The following is a 21285-nucleotide window of genomic DNA, read 5'->3' as shown; positions in this document are numbered from 1 at the left end:
TTAAGGGATTGGAAACCAAGACTTACGAAGAGAGACTGAGGGAACTGGGCATGTATAACCTAGAGAAAAGGAGGGCCAGAGCGGACATGATAGCAGTCTACAAGTATACAAGGGGATGTCACAGAGAGGAGGGGATCACTTTATTCTTCATGGCACCAGAGTGCCGGATGAGGAACAACGGCTGGAAGCTGACCAAGGAGAGATTCAATATGGAGATAAGGAGGAACTTCCTGACGGTCAGAGTGATCAACCAATGGAACAACCTACCAGCGGATGTTGTGAACTCCAACACTTCGGACATTTTTAAGAGAAGATTGAACTGCCACTTGACTGGTGTACTATAGGGTTCCTGCTTGGGCAGGGGGTTGAACTCAATGGCCTTCATGGTCCCTTTCAACTCTAACAATAAATAAAAAATAAATAAATAAATAAAACCAAACTAAAATCAAGACCTGCAAAACTAAAATCAAGAACTGCAAAACCTGGCTCTTAGTAATGTAGGATTCTCCAACAGCTTTCTATAGTCTCTGATCATTCTATTCCAGTGTCCGGACAACAACTGGGTCTTGGTAGCTTTCCAAAAACAATCCTTCTGGAGATATGGTAACATTTCAGGGAAATGACCTGGAGTGTGGTGTCATCTACAAATCGTTAGAATGAACAGATAGAGTCATAGAAAGGTGGCCTTCAAATAAACAGTAATTCAATGCACTTTTGCAATGTTTAAAGTACTCTTACATAGAATCTAATTCATATTTTATTCCAATAAAGTTGATACTATTCATATGTTTCATTCCAGCAAACATTAACATCTTTCTAATGCTCATAATCACTTTCTAGTTCCATGGCTGAAAAGGTACAGTATATGGCTAAGGAGATGTGCCCTGGAGGTCTGAATTATGCATTTATTTTTGAAGTCATTTTCTCATCAAATTCCATTTATACAAGAGGAAACCCTTTAATTACAACATCCTTAATTTAGCCATGAAAATGATTAAACGCTTTCAGCAGTCATTATACATCATCACGTCTATTTCTTTAAACAGGAAAGCAAAACGTGTCTTATGAATATTACATCCACAAAATAATAAGTCACTTTTTAAAAATAGGGTGATATGGTTTTAAACAGTAGCATATTTTGAAATAGCATCTTATTGATTAATTTTTGTATGGGACAATTTGCTGTGAAAAATTGGATCAACTTTTCTGCTCTGCCCATAACTAAGACACAAATCTGTATCACTAAAGAACACAAGTTGTTTTGTTTCTGCTACAGTTACCAAATCCATTTAGAAGGTTGCATGAAACATACTTTCAGTTAAAGCTATGATATGTTTGTGTTGTGTCGATAAATCCAGTTATCTATGTTTCATGACTTTGACTGCTTTATAAATTTTGGCTTGCTTGTTTGTTTGTTTGATTGATTGATTGACTGATTTATATTTATAAATTATTTAGCCAAATAATTTACAGTGGGTATTATTATATGATTTTTTGTTACTTGTTTACAAAATAGCAATCTAAGTGGGATGGAAGATACTCAAAAAAAAGGAAAAAGAAAATACGTTATAAATCTATTGGTTTTATTCTATAATGAAGCAACTGATTTGCATAACATAAATAAATTTCAATAATTAAAATTTAAATGCATTTTATTGATTTAAAATAGACATTACGTTTAGTGATTAAAATACCAATTTGTACAAATCCTAAACATCAAAACAAATTTATTAAATGTACATTAATATGTAAGGTCACATGCCAAAACTTGTATAACGTCAACACATATTTTTTTTATTGTAAACATCTATAATTTATTCATAAGAATAGCTTTAGGGTTCCTTATTCTGTTACATTTTATAAACTGTTACCAGAAAATTGTACTGTGTGCTTCTGTTTATTTAAAGTACATCACACAGTTGAAATTTACAAGCAAAATAGTCGAAGGAAAGCCTTTGGGGGAATGTAGTAAATTAAAAATGAAGGCACAATGACTAGAATACAGGATTTATAAGAAGAATAAAACATTCTCATAAAGGAGCATGTTTTTCAAGATACATATAAATCAAGCACAAATTTTTGTAAATTTGTATAAATACATGATGAACAAATGGTAATTGAATACAGAACTAAGTCATATTGATGCAAAGTATGTGACAGCTTATATAAGAAGTAATGGAATAAATGTGTATTTATAGAAGAAATATATGAACTTCAGCACAGGATTATTCTGCTCTAGAAAAAGATCTAACCCTCAAAGATTTCTTTAACTATGATGTTGATTAGTTTCCTTCACAAGATAATCAGTCAGACTAAATCAGGAGTCATATTCAACTGGTTTGGTTCAGACAAATTGGTAGGAGTGACCAAAATATAACCATTGTGAACTGCCCTGAATCCATGAGAAGGGTGGGATATAAATTGAATTACAGTGATCCCTCGATTAGCGCGGGGGTTACGTTCCAAGACCTCCCGTGCTAATCGATTTTCCGTGTTATAGTGGTGCGGAAGTAAAAACCCCATCTGCGCATGCGCGCCCTTTTTTTTCCATGGCCGCACATGCGCAGATGGTGGAGTTTGCGTGTGGGCAGCGGGGAAGACCCAGGGAAGGTTCCTTTGGCCGCCCAACAGCTGATCTGCTCTGCAGCGTGGAAGCAGCGAGGAGCCGAAGATGGAGTTTCCCCGTTGCCCAGGCAAAGGGGAAACCCCATCTTCGGCTCCTCGCTGCTGCCGCGCTGCGGAGCAGATCAGCTGTTGGGCGGCCAAAGGAACCTTCCCTGGGTCTTCCTGCTGCCAGGCAAAGGGGAAAACCCCAAGAGAGCCAAAAGAGCACCGGGCCGGTTGGTTCCCAACCAAAAGAGTTTACCCCGATTGTCCTTGGTGAGGGAAAACAGCGCGTCGCCTGGCTCCCCATCTTCAAGAGAGGCGCAACGGCTAGCCAGGATCCACACAGGGGAGAAAAGGCGCGCGCTCCCAGCCGCTGCGCCCCACTTGGAGAGCAGCGGCGAGCAGAGCACAGAAGACGACGAGGCTTTCGAGGGCTCCAAGGCGGGCGGCGGCGCGTCCTTCGAGCACGCCGGCGTCAACCCCAAGCTGAAGGCGGCCACCACACACACACACGCCGCCGCCGCCATCCACCCCGCCGGGTTCCCCGCTTGCTACCTCTTCGCCTTCTCCCGCCTCCGAGGCCGACCAGCCCAAGCCGCAACAGACACACACACACATACATGCACTCCCTCTCTCGCGCTTACACAGACGCACTCAGACAGAAAAGAAAAAAAATCCCCAAAAGAGAGGGACAAGAGGCAGGCACAAAGCGGGGGCACAAGGGGAGCTGCCCGGCAGAGGTTGCTTTTTTTCTTCTCGTGGGCAAGTGGAGGGGGGGAGAGAGAAGGAAAGAGAGAGAAGGAAAGAAAGAGATGAGAGAGGGAGGAAGAGAGTGTGAGAGAGGAAGAAAGAGAGAGAGAAATGATAGAAAAAAGGGGAGGAAAAAAGAGAAATGAGAAAATGATTGAAGCAGAGAATGACAGGAAAGAAAGAGAAAGAGACAGAGAAGTGACTCTTGGTGATGACGTATGACGTCATCGGGTGGGAAAAACCGTGGTATAGCAAAAAAAACCGTGGAGTATTTTTTAATTAATATTTTTTGAAAAACCGTGTTGTAGCGTTTCGCACTAATCGAGATCGTGCTAATCGAGGGATCACTGTATTATTATTATTATTATTATTATTATTATTATTATTATTATTATTATTATTATTATTATTATTATTATCATCATCATCAACAACAACAACAACAAACAACAACATATTTCCCCCAACAATCTGGGTCCCTATTTTACCTAAAGGAGGTAAAAGAATTATAAAAGAAGCTGGCAGTTATGGTAATATAAATTCCCTTTGTCTTGACTTAAAACAAAGGTATATAAAACCAAATTTTATTTGGAAACAAATGGTCTGGAAATGATAATCTATCTGCTATCATCAGCCCCAGAAAAAAGAACATAGATAGCAATAGTAGTTAGCAATTCACAGTGCTTTACTGCCCTCTCTACACAGTTTACAGTCAGAATATTGCCCCAACAATCTGGCTCCTCATTTTACTGACTTTGGAAAGATGGAAGGCTGAGTCAACCTTGAACCTGATGAGATTTGAACTGCTAAGTTGCAAGCAACTGGCAGTCAGCAGAAGTAGCCTGCAGTACTGCATTCTAACCACTGTGCCACCACAGCTCATGGATGATCCTAAATGGAACTCTTGAAAAACAAGCAAACATGGGATTCTTTTATAAATATTTGTACTCTATGATATTTGATGGCGGTATAGCATGAGGGCACATTGTATATATCTTTACCCTGTCCTCGGCCTTGTCAATGGTAGCTGTTTGTTACAAAAAGATATCTATGTTGAAGATTTTCTTGAACTAATAATAAATAGGGGTTGGAAGGAACTTCTTTATCTTCTTTAAATTTCCTACTTTAGTTTACAGTACAATGAGAATTGAAAAGCCTTGTGCAGGTATCTGATTCAAACTATAAGATATCCTAGCAAAGGTCAAACCCGCTGAACCATAAGTTGAAAAGCCTCATGGAGGTCAGTGAATTTTGAGTGAGGGTCAATAGCCCTAAAAAGAACTTGCAACAATCATGGTGATAGACTGTAATTTAGAACACCAGAAAAGGAATGGCTCCGTTTTGCTAGGAACCTAATGGATCGGCTTTCATCCGTAAAAATCTTTAAGCTTCTTTTTCTCTTTTTCATACAAGTCTGCATCTGTGGAACTCTCTCTAACGATAGTCATAGCACAGAAAATGTAAGTGAATGCTCACATATTTGACATGGAAAAGGTTGTTGTTAACCCTGTGTGTTACTGTGGATCACATGAAAATACCACTTCTCTGTTTACCTTTCAGCTGACCCATTGATTCAGCATTTCCTCTGATGAATCTCAAACAGAAAACAAGAAAATGAGTAAAAAGCACAAATTATTTAAATCAAGCATTGTGAACATTCAGAATTTCTAATATTTAGATAAGGAACTTTTAAAATATCAGTAAAAGTTGATAGAACATAATTATTTATTTAATGCTGATATTATAATAATAATAATAATAATAATAATAATAATAATAATAATAATAATAATAATAATAATAATAATTATTATTATTATTATTATTATTATTATTATTATTATTATTATTATTATTATTATTATTAATTAGATTTGTATGCTGACCCTCTCCGCAGACTCGGGACAGCTCACAACAGTGATAAAACAATATACAACAACAAATCTAATATTAAAAGTCTAAAATAACAATTTAACATTAAAAGCCTAAAAACCCCATTATTTAAAAGGCATACACACAAACATACCATGCATAAATCTACATAGGCAAAGGGAGATGTCTCAGTTCTCCCATGCCTGACGGCAGAGGTGGGTTTTAAGAAGTTTACGAAAGGCAAGAAGGGTGGGGCAATCCTAATCTCTGTGGGGAGCTGGTTCCAGAGGGCCGGGGCCACCACAGAGAAGGCTCTTCCCCTGGGTCCCGCCAACCAGCATTGTTTAGTCGATGGGACTCGGAGAAGGCCAACTCTGTGGGACCTAACCGGCCGCTGGGATTCGTGCGGCAGAAGGCAGTCTCGCAGATATTCTGGTCTGGTGCCATGAAGGGCTTTATAGGTCATAATGATGTAAAACACTACTGTGATATTGTTGTTCTGTTCAGTTGGAGCATATTTATATACACTGCTCAAAAAAAATAAAGGGAACTCTTTAAACAACACAATATAACTCCAAGTAAATGAAACATCTGTGAATCAAACTATCCACTTAGGAAGCAACACTGATTGACAATCAATTTCACATGCTGTTCTGCATATTCAGCTTTGTACAGAACAAAGTATTCAATGAGAATATTTCTTTCATTCATATCTAGGATGTGTTATTTGAGTGTCCCCTTTATTTTTTTTGAGCAGTATATTTAAACTAGGAAATTCAATAGAAGGCATAGGCTAGTTTTTCTTACAAGAAAACTGCTGATTATGGCCTTTTAATGTCCTCAAAAACAGTAGATCATCCTTTGAAATTTATCATTGACATGTTACAAAAATATGTTTTTATAAAACAGCTGTCAGTATTTTCTCTATAATAATATGTGTCATTATGGAACAGTCATTTAATCCTCAAATATTATAATATTCTATGACTAAAATGAAATATTCCTCTAATCTGTTAATTAAGTGTAATTATAGTTAAGATCTGCTACACGGAAACAATTTGGAATAGAACTTGCTCCCCAAATTCAACAAGGCTGTGAACTTTTCAGTTATTACAATTCTATTGGGCAGTAACCTATTTACCTACTCTATTTACCACATGAAAGCAATACATTTTTATTAATTATTTTTTTAAGATAAATTCTTAGAGCTTAAATGTACCACATTCAACATTGACATGCCTTTCTGAATAATCCTGAAGGAACAGAATTGTTTCTTTCAAGATAGTCCCAGCATTATTTCATAAATGCAGCATAAATAATTACAAATATCAAAGCAATGCAGAAATAATGGAACTATAGTCTCTTTATATGTCTGGAGAGAATAAATTGGGCAAGACTATTTAAGTATATTTGGGTAAACTATGGGATTCTGTAAGTGTAGTTCATCCATTCATCATTGTGGCAATCAAGATATACTGGTGGTAATTTGATTTTACTGTGGTTGGTTAACAGACATTTTTTCTTCCTTTCATGACTAAATTTTATCCTACTTTATAGCATGATAATAAGTAGACTGTTGGAAAACCAGGTTAGAAACATTTCATCTTGGGGAAAAAAACTCTACCGTATTTTTCGGAGTACAAGATGCACCTTTTTCCTCTCTAAAAGAGGCTGAAAATTCAGGTGCATCTTATACTCTGAATGCAGCCTTTTTTTGAAGTTTTCCCCCACCCAGCCCTAACTAGGTGCTAACAATCTTCTCAGCTCTTATCTTGCAGGTTCTTTCATTGTTACTGTCTGCAAAGAATGTTTTCCAAGCTCTAAGTCTTTGCAGAGTTTTTTTTTCATTACTTTAGCTTGCTCCAAGTAAGTTTCTTTCCAGCCCTAACCAGGTGCCATTGATGTTCCCAGCTCTTACCACTTGCAAGCTCTTTCACTGTTACTTTTTGTGAATAATGTTTTCCAAACCCTGTCTTTGTAGGTTTTTTATTGTTCTACATGCTTCTTTCCAGTCCTAACCATGCCCTAACAATGTTCCCAGCTCTTATCAGCTTGCAAGATCTTTCGTTGTTACTCTCTCCTAAGAATGTTTTCCAAGCCCTAAGTCTTTGCAGGGTTTTTTTCATTGCTCTAACTTGCTCCAAATGTTTCTTTCCAGCCCTAAACAGGTGCTAACAATGTTCCCAGCTCTTACTGGTTTTCAAGCTCTTTCATTGTTACTCTCTCCAAATAAGGTTTTTTGTGAGCCCTAACCAGGGGATAAAATAATGTGCTGAAGCTGACCAGACTAAGGATGCTAGCCAGATAAATATCTGGTAAGCAGATTCTTTTCCCTATTTTCCTCCCCCAAAACTAAGGTGTGTCTTATACTCCGGTGCATCTCCGAAGAATACGGTATGAGAATTGAGAATTGAGACTGACCTTATTATCAATCATACTGTATTACCACTCATACTTTTGTGAGATGGCAGAACAGTGATAAACTAAATGCTGTTTAATTTGAGATTATTATTGGACTACCATAGGCAGTGTTCCCTCTAATTTTTTTTTTGGGGGGGGGGGGGCAGAAAAGTATAGTGTCTAAGCAGCAGTCCCTTTGGGACTGGGAGGCACAGAAATAATAAATAGATAGATAGATAGATAGAAAGATAGATAGATAGATAGATAGATAGATAGATAGATAGATAGATAGACAGACAGACAGACAGACAAACAAACGAACAAACAAAAAACCCACCCTGTTTTGCTTCAGAGAATTTCAAAATAAAATACTGTACTGTATGTCTATAACAGTGAGTTCATAATAGGGCAACTCTATCAATATCAAAATGCCACTTAAATAGTTGAGCTAGTTTCAAACTAGAGTTTGATTTTCTTTCTCTCTTCCTTACTCCCATTCTTTTTCTTTCTCTTTTCCTTCCTCTCTTTTTTCTATCTGTTTCTCTCTCTTCCTCTCTTCCTCTCTTCCTCTCTCTCTCCTTCCCTCTCACTCTTTCCCTCTCGGCGTCTGGGCAGGTTTGGAAAACTCTGAGTTGATGATGATTTTTAAGTGAGCGATTGCTCACTGCTCAGCTTAGAGGGAACTATGACCATAGGTATTAGAGTTTACAGATGAGCACCTCATTTTTAAAAATTAATTGTGTCATATAATCAACTCAAAATTGTCCTGGAGTGTTAGAATTGAAAAATAGATTCTCATAATTCTCATATTCTGTCTCTTTAAAAATGTAATTGTTCAATATATTTTTTATGTGATTTCATTGACATTAAAGTCTATTCATAATGTAATTGTCATACTGAAGAGACAGACCTTTTCTCTAGTTCTTAAAAAAAATATTGCTTCCCAATTGATAATGAAGCTGTCAGAGTTCTCTGAAGTATGTTCCATTTCATAATTAAAAATTCAGATTCATATTTTATCCACTTGAAACTTTCTGAAAAGAGTAATTCATCGTATAATTCACTATTTTAAGTGTGAAAGTTAAACCACATGGCCTGATTATTATTTTCATAATAATATGGACAATAATTCTACAATGAGATCATCAATATTTGGCAATTTGTTATTTAAGTACATGGGAAAAATATTGCATTGCTGGAAAGGGGATGTGCAGAAGATTTGATGGTCCATTACGAAATTGAGTAATCACTAGTAAAATAAATTTACTCAAGTTTAAATCCTAATAGGTAACATTTGTTCCTAATTAATCTTAAATAAGTTCCTACAAAGCTTTGATTGGCTGTTTCATGTTAAATTTGAATTAAATATTCTAATGAATTGTTTCAGAGAAATATGAAGCTTTGAAGATTTGATTCAATTTTTGGCTTTGAGAATTCAAATACTTTTTCCTGCCACATAAAAACAAACATGGGCTACATGAAGGATTTGATGAAACTGATATTGGGAGCCAATGAATTCTATCTATTCGGCAATATTTACCAATAAGACCATTTTGGGAAAATATTTATCTAGTTATTTATTTACATATGGCATATAAGACAAGGAAGGCTTTAATGTTATACACATAATAGAGATCCTGCTAGCCAACAATAGTTATTATTATTATTTATTATTATTATTATTTATTAGATTTGTATGCTGCCCCTATCCGTAGACTCGGGGTGGCTTACAGCAATGATAAAAACAATAGATAATGACAAATCTAATAGTTAGAATCTAAAATAACAATAATACATTTAAAAAGTCTAAAAAACAAGAAACCCCAATATATAAAAACATACATACAGTCATATCATATACAAAAAAGCTACATAGGCAGGGGGAGATGTTTCAGTTCCCCCATGCTTGATGACAGAGGTGGGTTTTAAGGAGTTTACGAAAGGCAAGGAGGGTGGGGGCAGTTCTAATCTCTGGAGGGAGCTCTCTGGAGGGAGCTGATTCCAGAGGGTCAGAGCTGCCAAATGACATTGTTTAGTTGATGGGACCCAGAGGAGACCAACTCTGTGGGACCTAACCGGTCACTGGGATTCGTGTGGCAGAAGGCGGTCTCGTAGATACCCTGGTCGGGTGCCATGAAGTGCTTTATAGGTGATGACCAACACTTTGAATTGTGACCAGAAACTGATCGGCAACCAATGCAGACTGCGGAGTGTTGGAGTAACATGGGCATATTTGGGAAAGCCCATGATTGCTCTCGCAGCTGCATTCTGCACAATCTGAAGTTTCCGAACACTCTTCAAAGGTAGCCCATGTAGAGAGCGTTACAGTAGTTGAGCCTTGAGGTGATGAGGGCATGAGTGACTGTGAGCAGTGACTCCCAGTCCAAATAGGGCTGCAACTGGTGCACCAGGCGAACCTGGGCAAACGCCCCCCTCGCCACAGCTGAAAGATGTTTCTCTAATGTGAGCTGTGGATAGAGGAGGATGCCCAAGTTATAAGACCCTCTCCGAGGGGATCAATAATTCTCCCCCCAGGGTGATGGATGGACAGATAGAATTGTCCTTGGGAGGCAAAACCCACAGCCACTCCTTCTTATCAGGATTGAGTTTGAGTCTCCAGTCACCGTTAGTCCATTTGTTGGACCTGTGTTCCACATGAAAGAGAAATAGTTTCATGTAGGCTGACTTGCAGCTTGTTCAAAGGGATTTGGCTCATCTAGGGATTTTCCTCGATCACTTTCCCATCACATCCAGCATATACAGCTCCTATTTCAGCTCCTTGCACAGAATGCAGCCAGCATTTTCCCACCTCCAAAATGGCAGTACCTATCAATCTACTTTATCTACTTGCTAACAATGCTTCTGAACTGCTAGGTGGATAGGAGCTAGGGATAAGAGACAAGAGTTCACTCCTTACCATAGTGCTGGACTCAAATTACTGACGATTGCTCAGAGCATCCAGCATTGTTAAGCCCCTACTTTGAGAAATAAAGTTCAGTGGTGGAATTCAGCCAGTTCACACAGACTTGGGCGAACTGGTAGTTAACTTTCTAGGCAGTTCCGCAAATAGTCTGTTAGAAGAAATCTCTCTCCAACACCTTTTGTTTTTCCCACTTTATAGGGTTAATCTTGTCAGAAAGGCCAGAAGGAGGCATTCTGGTTTGCCTGCCTGTTAGCCTGCTTAAGTGTTTTCCAAAACTGCCTCTGAGTTAAGCCTTATTACATTATAACAACAGTGAATGGCTCTTGGCAGTATGCCCAGACTTTCTGTAGCCTGAACAGCTTCTGTGGACTTTTCTGTTTTTCTCCTTTGCTGGTACAGTGATACCTTGTCTTACAAACATAATTGGTTCCTGGAGGAGGTTCTTAAGGTGAAAAGTTTGTAAGATGAAACAATGTTTCCCATAGGAATCAATGGAAAAATGATGAATGCATGCAAGCCCAAAATTTGCCAGCTGAAGCGCCCGTTTTTTGCACTGCTGGGATTTTTCTGAGGTTCCCCTCCATAGGAAACCCCACCTCCGGACTTCTGTGTTTTTGGGATGCTGCAGGGGGATCCCAGCAGGAGAATCCCAGCATTGAAAAAATGGGTGCTTCCCTGGCAACGGAAGTCTGGAGGTGGGGCATCCCAGTGGCGGCAGTGGGTTTATAAGGTGAAAATTGCCTCTTGAAAAAACACCTTTGGGACAGGTGCCAACAGACAGACTTAGAATCATTCCAGACAAGACGGAATAGTTGTAGATGCTACCTCCCAAGGACATGCCATCTGTCCGTCCATTACCTTGGGGAGAGGGAATTATTGACCCCCTCAAAAAGGGTTCATAATTTGGCCATCCTCATCAATCCACAGCTAACTTTAGAGCACCATCTTTCCACTACGGTGAGGAGGGTGTTTGCCTAGGTCCTCCTGGTGCACCAGTTGCATCCCTATTTGTACAGAGAGTCTTTGCTCATGGTCACCCATGCCCTTATCACCTCGAGGTTCGACTACTGCAATGCTCTCTACATGGGGCTACTTTTGAAGAGTGTTTGGAAACTTCAGATCATCCAAAATGCAGCCACGTGAGCGGTTTTGGGCCTTCCAACACATGCCATATCTCAACCGGTGAAGTCCCACAGAGTTGGCCTCCTTAGGGTCCCGTCAACCAAACAATGTCAGCTGGCGGGCCTTCTCTGTGGGGGGGCCGGCCCTCTGGAATCAGCTCCCCCTGGAGATTTGCCCTGCCCCAACCCTCCTTGCCTTCCAAAAGAGTTTAAAAACTCATCTTTGCCACCAGGACTGGAGTTATTAGATCTTCTCCCTGACCAATGAATGTTTCTTAGTATTATTGTTGAATGTTAATGGAAGTTTTTAAAATTAGAATTTTAAGGATTGTTTTTATGTATAATGATTGGATTACTTATCACTGTTTCTTTTATATACTGTGAACCACCCTGAGTCCTTGAAGAGAGGTGGCATACGAATCAAATTAAACTTGAAACTTGAAGTGCCATTCTTATTCGAAAATCAATTATATGTACATTTTAACTATTTATATATGTATTTTCAATCGTCCACCATTTGCAAACAATGAACCTGAGAAGCTACTACTGTATGGTTGCCCAAATGACTTTCAATGCTATAATTAGATTGATTAGCTATAAGAGTAATGACTTTATCACTACATGATAACAATTGTTTCTATCCAAAATGTAGTGCCTTCTAGTGTGCCTACAAAGATAAAGCAGCATTAGAAGCAATCTAATCAAAACTGCTTCATGTTCTTCAATCTGAACTAAATGGCTTTCTTGGCTGGAAACGGATTGGACTTCTGATGAGGTCCACACTAGTATATGTTACTTGAAATATTGGCTGAAGTGTATTATCTTAAATGTATCCTGTCTATCCTTGCAGACATGTTTATTTCCTCTTGAGAATAAGGTGCAGCATTTCAGCTTGGGGCTGAACTTAAACAAAGGTCAATAGATGGTCTTTGGACTTATAGAATGATAGATTCCAAACTTAAAACAATTCTTATCATGGCAGATCTTTGTCATTCCTACTATTATACCAATATCTGCCATGTCAACATAATGCAGTTCAAAACCTTAGTCTTTTCTCATCAAGTTTTTTTTTTAATTTTATAACATATAAAAAACCCATTTTCAATTAAACATTATGTCATCTGGGTACAAATAGTGTAGGGAATAGTAATCAAAATATTTACAACAGTGTTCATTACATTAGTATTGATTATAACAAAATTAATTTTAATAATAACATTAATAATGATAATGATGATGTTTACTTAACCATTTAAACATACTGTATCTCCCTCATATGATTGATCCTTTCTTTATATTTTCCTATTTTTGTTTATTTGATTTTGTTTATTTGGTTTTTATGCCGCCCTTCTCCTTAGACTTAGGGTGGCTGAGTCTATGTTAGCAATAGCACTTTTTAACAGAGCCAGCCTATTTCCCCCACAATCTGGGTCCTCATTTTTCCCACCTCAGAAGGATGGAAGGCTGAGTCAACCTGGAGCCGGTGGTGAGATTTGAACCACTGACCTCCAGATCTATAGTCAGCTTCAGTGGACTGCAGTACAGCACTCTATCTGCTGCGCCACCCCAGCTCTATATATATTTATAGCTAACCATTGATATAAATAAATCCCAGGTCAAAAACTATTCAGTTTCTTTCTTTTTCCTTAATTGTAAGTGTTAACCTATCCAATTCTGCACATTCTAATATTTTTAAATCACATTTTCATCTATTGGAATGTCTTCACTTTTCCATTGTTGTGCAGATACAATTCTAGCTGCAGTCAGTACATGTAGAATCAGATATGCATTCCAGGGGTGAATTTCAGCTGGCTCTATCGTGTGATAGAGTAGGGGTGACTGCTTGAAGTCCTACCCACTCACATGGACATCATGGCCTCTCTTTTTTTCAACAATTTCCAGCACCTGTGCATGCACAGAATGCTTTGCACAGATGCAGACATGGTGCATGTACATTTGTGAACTGGTAGGAAGGTAAGTGATCTTCAACCTGATGCATTCCCTTTAATACACTTATCTTAGCCCAATAAGAATATTTCTGGTTTTAAAACCTTACTCTTGAAGGTGCTGTTGACTTCCCAAATTCAGTGCCTATCTGTCTCAAGGAAACAGCCAATACAAGTTATTGTTCATTTGAATGTTTTAAATCAAATATCTACTTACTGCGTCTGTTATATGGATGAAAATTGTTTTTCAAGGAAGTAGAAAGTCTACTCATGTTAAATACTTCTCAGGCAAAGATTCCATCAACATTATGATGTTGAACAAGGTAAAGTTAGAGTTTTGTTCAATTAATTTGACTTATTTCCTAGTAAGCACATACTCATATTAAGCACTGTTAAGTTCAATGAGACCTCCAGGTAATAGACTATAAAACAGCATTATAAAAGAGCTATCATTCATTTCTCTTTTATGGCATATGTTTTAACAGTTTGGAGATAAAGTTCAAAGTGAAAAACAGTTTCTATGATTTTTCATAAAACAAGTGTAAAATGTGCTGGTATTAAAGCTGGTTAAGTTTTAAAGCACACTTTCAAGATTTGATAATCTTTTTCCTGATATATTGCTCAAATAAATTGAAAGAGAAAAAGAAAATATTGACAAGTGTTATAGCATGGGATCATTGAAAACAAAACAAAGTCATTCAATTGTTATCTCTAGCTGGCATTCAGATATGAAATAATTACAGATATGCTTCTGTCATTTTAAACTCATTTTTACAGGGACCACATAGTTATTGGCAAGCTTCTTTGGCATATGTAGTTTAAGAAAAGTGTATACAATGAATTTTATTAAGGTTCCATCAACATAGACTTGAGATCATAATCGTCAGCACATAGGTTTAAGTTTCCATTTCCTTCTGCATTCACTTTTATAAAATAACTTAATATATATTCTACAGCAAAATCACAGTACAATCATATTTTCATTGAATGTGAAAGCTACTTTCTTAGTTTCTCAGTGACAGATGGCAGTACCTTGGGGTACATTGCTGTTAACAGGAACAAGTTAGATAGGTCACTCCCTATTTTGACCACGTCTTGTCTGTTTAACAGGAATGCAGTTATCCAGACATGTAGGGGTCCAGAGATGATATAGGATTTCAGTTTCAGAAGTAGTTTATCGTGAACAACTGAGTCAAAGGCTTTATAGAAGTAAATTGTGTCTATTGTTTTACCTTGGTCAAGTTTTAAGGTCCATATGTTTTTGCAGTGTAGTAGTTGTAAATTGCAGGATATTATTTTCCTGAAACTGAATTTCTTGCTTGAAAGTAGGTTGTTTGTTTCTAGGTGGTGGGTAATGGATTGGTTTATGATTGATTCCATCAATTTGCATGTGATGCAGCATAGTGAATTTGGTCTGTAGTTTTCTACTAGACTGGGATCTCCCTTTTTGAAGATGGAGATGACCATGGCTATGGAACTAGTCCTATAGGATTTTTTAAAGATTATGCTTGGTGATTCATCTGTGGTATGGAGAGCATTTTTAGGAAGTATGCATATAATCCATCAGGCCCTAATGACAGAAAAGGTTTTAGGCTGCACATTGCTTTTTTAACATTGTCTTCAGTAAAGTCTATTTGTGTTAAATCATTGTGATTATTTGTAGTACGCCAATGGAATTTTGGGCATGAGCCATTGCTGTTTACAAAGACTGAGCCAAATGTTGAAGAGGTTATCTTTGACTGTAGCTTTCTTTGTTAGTGTGTGCTTTTAGTGGTGGGAGGTGTCTTGAGTCCCTGAGTTTGTTATTTACAAAGTTGTAGAAGGTGCAGTTGAATTTTGTGCGCAGGTTTTCCTCTTGTTTGCTATGATAGTTGGAGCATTCCATCTTTATTTGGTGGCATATATTTTTGTAGCAGTTTTTGAAGTTAGCTACATAGCCTGCTTTTGTTTTTTCACCAGAGGGATTTTTTAAAATAATTGTAGCTTCTTTATTGATATGGGTAGTTTATTTTTCTTGATTATGGTGGTTTTTATATGGTGGTAGTCTGATAGATTTTTAACTTCTAGAAAGAAGATGTTAAAGAGGTCATTTGCAGTGTTATAGCCAGAGAATAGAGTTTGCCAGTCAAGAGTTGACAGGTCGGCATCTATGAGTTCATAATTGGCTTTTTTACAGTTGTATTTGGGAGTCCCATTATTAAGATGATTCTTGCAGTGGTGTAGATTGAGGCTGAAATCTATCATTCTGGGTTATTTTATTTGTAGTCCATAAATTGCACTTTTGCTGTTGAAGAATATGAGGTCAAGGCAGTTGTTGAGTCTAGTATTGTTCATTACTAGTTGGTTGAGTCCCGGATTGTTAACAGTGTTGTATAGCATTGTATGGAGGGTTTTGTCATGCATTTAGGGACCAGTTAATGAGAGGTAGATTGAGGTCTCCAAGAAAGATAAGCGGGTATGGGCAAGCGGCTGCCCACATTAGCAGTGAAGTTAATTTGTTCTCATGTGTGATGTCGTACTCTGGGGTTCTGTAATAAAGTAGGAAGTGAAATGCTTAAAACTTAAAGCCTTCGGTTGAGTCAAAGACTCTTCTTCCTTATCCAGACTCCACATTCTCTTGGCATAAGGAGAAAAAAAAACTTGAGAGCATGGTGGCACATTGGTTAGAAATACAGTACTGCAGGCTACTTCTGCTGACTGCTGCTGACTGTAATTTGGCAGTTTGAATCTCACCAGGCTCAAGGTTTTGACTCAGCATTCCATCCTAGAATGAGGACCTAAATTATTGGGGGCAATATGCTGACATTGTAAACTGCTTATAGGAGTCTGTAAAGCACTATGAAGTGATATATAAGTCTAAGTGTCATTGCTATTGCTTGTGACATCCTATTTCACTGGAGATTGTTTCTTGTTCCTTCCTTATATAACTTCACAAAGTTCTTCACCTCACTAGATGGAATATTTCAATGTTAATTTATGCCAATGACATAGCTCTTATTTCCTATTCCAGGATTAGCCTTAGAGATTATCAGACAAACTAGCTGATTGTTATGAAAGAGAAAAACTGCGGGAAAAAGATAGCAAAACAAAAGAAAGTATCTGGCAAAAATAATACTAAATATTAAATAATTTAGTGATTATAAAAATACTAATAATACTCATGGTTGACTTAGGCTTCTAGCCTTCCTAGTTTGGTAAAATTGTTGGAGCAATATGCAAATAATGACTATGTTGGAAACCATTCAGAAAGTGCGGTAAAAATTATGAGTGGTATATAATTCTAAATGTTATTGCTATGATACTAAAATACCAAAACAGATGTTTTTTTAGTAACATCACTTAATGGCAAACCAATAGAGAAACATCCTTCTTTTAAATGTGGAGACATCACCTTTCATAAGACCTTTATGTGAAAAACATATTTAACTATTCAGCTAAGACGCCTTAAACAAGATCTAAGTATTGCCCACAAGATCATATGCTGCAATGTCCTGCCTGTCGGCGACTAATTCAGCTTCAGCCACAATAACACAAGAGCACACAACAGATTTAAACTTAATATTAACCGCTCCAAACTTGACTGTAAAAAATATGACTTCAGTAACCGAGTTGTCGAAGAGTGGAACTCATTACCGGACTCCATAGTGTCACCCCCAAACCTCCAACACTTTACCCTTAGATTCTCTATAGTTGACCTTTCCAGATTCCTAAGAGGTTAGTAAGGTGCGAGTACAAGTGCACTAGTGTCCTATTGCTCTTCTATATCTCCTATACCTGTCTTCTATTCCTATATCTCTTCTTCTATTCTTTCATTGATATGTTCTATTACTATATCATCTTTTCTATTATTTCTTAGATATATTTTACTCTGAGTATCTCCTCTATAACCTTCATCATGTATTTTACTATGTGTATATAGATATATACCCACTAAAACCCTCATTGTGTATTGTACAAAATAAATAAATAAATAAATTAAATTAAATATTAGTGGTTATAATATATTATTGCAGCCTATTTCTGTGGGCTGACAGCAATTTGATGCTCACTACTTCAAGGTTGGCTCAGCTTTCCATCTTTCCAAGGTCAGTAAAATGAGAATCCAGGTATGCGGAATTTGTAAACCATCCAGAGAAGGCTGTAAAGTTGTATATAAGTTGTATATAAGTCTAAGTGCTATTGCTATTCATCTGATTTTTTTCTCTGTTATAAAGGTGGGCAGTTGCAGGCTTTCACTTAATTTTTTTCAAGCGCAAAATGATAGTCCAAATATTTTATTGGCCTGTGATCTGAGGTGGGTGGGCAGGGGGAGATTATTGCCAAATTGGAAGCCCAAAAGAACATTATAGGAAGATTTTTGGTTTCCTCAAGGACACTGTTATGCTTACCTAAAGATGAAAGTAGGTCTACCTTCTATCATTGATGGAAGATACCTTGTGTTGTTCTGCTTTATTTTTAAAAAAACTATAAAGCCTTTGAGAATCCTGCCCTGCCAAGCTTCATCATAGAGTTGGGAATTGATCGATCATTCTAAAGAACACCCGATTTTTCATAATTAATTTCAATAATGTATCTTGGTGTTGTTATTAGATATTCTGAAGTTTTAGGTTTTTGTAAGCTCTTGCTATAACACATTTGGCCAAAAAACTCCCACACATAAATACATAATGTCTCAAGATTTTTTTTATATATTTATGCAAAAAGTTAAATTTAAAAAGCTCTGTGAAGTTTCGCTATCTTTATTCTCTTTTTATTTTTTAATGGGCTACTGATGCATATTAGAATTTAATTACACCAATTAGTACTGCCACATCAGACATATGATGTGCCTTCAATTAAGAAGTACCTAATGGATATTAGTACAATTTAGCTTTGTAATTAAAGTTCCAAGAACAGCACAAATTAGCATTATGATTACAAAAAATTATAACACAGAACATTAAAATTGCATAGTTTTTAGAATGACCTTATAAGCTAATGCTTCTTTTGAAAAAGGAAGAACGGGTATCTTGATTGTAAATATTCTGGTGTCTGGACAAAAAAAAATGAAATTAGTATGCTGTTCTTAAATCCTGAAAGCTCTTGAAAATTGTTTTGTATCCTGATATAATTGCTGTGTTTATAGATATGAAACTCAGTGTAAAATACTGCATGACACTGCACAATGTACTCTTAGATAATAGCACAGATTGTACACATACTGCTTGATATGATTTAAAGGCATGAAATAGAATTTTACAAATGGTTCGAACATTCAGAAATGGATATAGCTAGAGGTTGTCTGATGAAGCTTGACTGATCTGGATATGGAACAAGAATAAGGTGGAAAAGAAGTTAATAATTTTATTTTTCAATTTTGAGACCATGCAACTCCACAACAACTCTTGCAGCCCAAAAGCATCATCTTTAGTTCCATTGTCCACTCTGAGAAAAAGAAATGCAAATATTTATCTTGTTTTAAATGAAATTTAACGGGGAACTAAAGCTTTAAGAAAAGATAAAGCAATACTAATTGGTGCAGAAGCATTCTATTTCTTTCTGTCCACTTTTATGTTGGTGTTTTATTGTTTTAGAATTGAATATAGTGATGTGCAATAGTTATTGTAGTGAATGTGCAGGCTACAAACCATCTCTATGGTCGCTGATGGCCTGTTATTCAAATTTTAATCCATATTTAAGATAGAAAGATGTTGCTTGTCATATGGAAGGGACTAGTGGGCATGTAAGTAGGCATGTAAACAAATGTGCACCATCAAGTTCTCCAAATACCCCCTTTTCTGGATAATAAAAAGCCTTGTTCTGTTAAAAACTGGAAACAAAATTCCAGGGAATCAAAGTCGACCTGACCATAGAAGGAAAGGGTATCATTTCCCAACAGTTCTAATAAACTGCTAGAATTATCCTAATCCACCTAAGAGAATTGTTGTTGTTTTTTTAAAGGATTTGTTTAAGAAGAAATACCTATCAAAGTTTATTCAGGATATCTTTTAGATCTTTTGATCTTTACTTATGTGTATGCACTAGCTAAACATTACTGCCTTCTGTTCTTGTTGCTCTGCACAATTACAGTGTAGTCATTTTTGGTATAATTTGGCTGAAGAAGATTTATCTTTTACTTTGATAAGGTCTAATAAGATAAAATAGGTCAAAATAGTCAAAACAATATGAATTAGGCAAATAAGAAAATATCTATTCACCTGGATGAATGCAGGTTATGTGGACCGGATGGTATTCATCCCAGGATTCTGAAAGAGCTTTCAAATTAATATAATTTTAAAGATACAAGCAACATGGTTATAGTAATAAGTGGGAAGAGATAGAGAGTAGTAAGGAAGAGAAGAATAGTAGTAATACAGTCTTAGTAAATTATTTGACAGTGTTGTGGGAATTAGTTATTAAGCAGAATAATGGCATGGGAGGGAGGGAACTGTCCTTGTGTCTAGTTATTGCAGCAGAGGCGGAGTAACGACAGGGACACAAGAGCTGGATTTAAACTGGGTCATTTTTATTAATTAAATTTGCATAATTTATTTAAATAAATTTGCATAAATTAACTATAACCCTAAACAAGAACCCGCAGGGTCAAACAATTGCTTCCAGGGTGGAAAATGGTGTAATAAAAACTTCCGGGGCAACTATGGGCGTAGCTCCATGCTGATCCAGGTGAGGGGCCACGCCCTCACCTGACTCACTGCCATGCACTTGCATGTGGGAGGTCCCTCTGTCTATCCCATACAAGGGGAAAGCAATGGGCGGGACCCAAAGACAGGTTCCCCCCAATTTCTCAGGTCGCTTCCACCACAAGCCTTTGGAGAAAACCTGTCAATCATCCCCAAAGATGCCCAACGGAGAACATGCAGCTGCTAAACCACCACCCAGTTTTCCGCCCCTAACCTGCCTACCCAAATGACCAAAGGTATGCCAATTAGCCTGAACATGAGCAAAGCACCCCCTAACTGTGTATCTGTCACCGCAGTGTGGAATAGGCGAAAAAACGGTCACAGAAAATACCGTGACCGCCAAAAATTCCTATTCGGCCCCCCGAGGGGTGACCCCACTGGCACACTGAAAGAAAGGGAGGGTGAGTGGGTGTTCTCCTCTTGTCATCCAGGGCAAAAAGGAGGCCCTGGAGCCTGCCCAGCCCTTTTATAGGGCTGCAGGCTCCGCCCTGGATGACATCACTGGGAAGGCCCATGCCTTCCCTGGAGGTGGCCGAGATCTCACGAAATCTCATGAGATATCGGCCGAAGAAACAAGATGGCGGCCGCGCTGAAGGTCAGTGTCTCCCTGGCCCTGCAGAAAAACGGGCCGGGGATAAGTCACCAGCCGGGTATTCTGGTGTGCAGTGCCCTATAGCATTGTTGTAAGAATCGAAGTTTAAACAATTTACATCCAGCATGTGAGGGGTCTGTAGATATTTTCTCAGCCCTCTTTTTGACTCATGCAGTATACGGCTCCTCAATGGAAGTCAGGTTAGAAGCAATTATTTTTTCTGCAGTTCTAATTATCCTCTGAAGTCTGTGTTTGTTTTGTTTGGTTGCAGAGAGTACTTAAGCAGCATACTCAAATTTACTTTCATTATAATTTTATAACTTTTGGATGCAGTTAAAATGCAAGGGCTAGTGTGAAATCAGCTACCAATTTTGCATTGCATGGAAAACCTGAA

This window comes from Erythrolamprus reginae, chromosome 7, assembly GCF_031021105.1.
Source record: "Erythrolamprus reginae isolate rEryReg1 chromosome 7, rEryReg1.hap1, whole genome shotgun sequence".
NCBI lineage: Eukaryota > Metazoa > Chordata > Lepidosauria > Squamata > Dipsadidae > Erythrolamprus > Erythrolamprus reginae.
The sequence above is the reverse complement of the archived record's forward strand: the minus strand, read 5'-3'. Positions refer to the sequence as shown.